Genomic DNA, 416 nt, shown 5'->3' on the forward strand with positions numbered 1-416 from the left:
ACCAAAGTTGGTGGTAAGGACAGGGGAGTGACAGGCTGCAGCCCAGCCCCAGGCCCTCTCCTGGGGGCATTTATAGGAGAGTTGGAGCTCCCCAGCACTGTGGGGTGCAGGGAAGCAGAGGCAGTTCCCTCACCCCATGGTGTGGATGGAGCTCCATGGAAATGAGGAGGCTGTTCATCCACTGCAGCCCCCTGGAATGGGCCTCAGGGTGGGGGATCCCATCCCCATCCCAGCTTGGGCATCCTGGCCAGCCAAGTGCCACCGCTCCAAGGGTCCAACACCTGCCAGTGGGAAACAGCCCCTTCCAGGCTCCAGGCCAGGTCCCCTGGGGACCATCACACTACAGCTGCTCCAGCCCAAGAGGAGCTCCTGGAGGAGCCACTTCTTCCAGCCCTGCCTGCACCCCTCCCTGACCC

The 416-nt window shown here is 63.5% G+C and overlaps 1 protein-coding gene across 1 annotated transcript in view; it reads left to right on the top strand.

Moving 5' to 3' along the window:
• LOC104134368 (T-cell surface glycoprotein CD1b-3) overlaps positions 1-416 on the top strand; it is a gene marked incomplete at its 5' end in the record, with an annotated part of 4,197 nt that overhangs the window by 1,132 nt on the left and 2,649 nt on the right. The gene's annotated exons all lie outside the window — the stretch shown is intronic.

The sequence above is a fragment of the Egretta garzetta genome, unplaced genomic scaffold, assembly GCF_000687185.1.
Source record: "Egretta garzetta isolate BGI_Z169 unplaced genomic scaffold, ASM68718v1 scaffold451, whole genome shotgun sequence".
NCBI classification, from domain to species: Eukaryota; Metazoa; Chordata; class Aves; order Pelecaniformes; family Ardeidae; genus Egretta; species Egretta garzetta.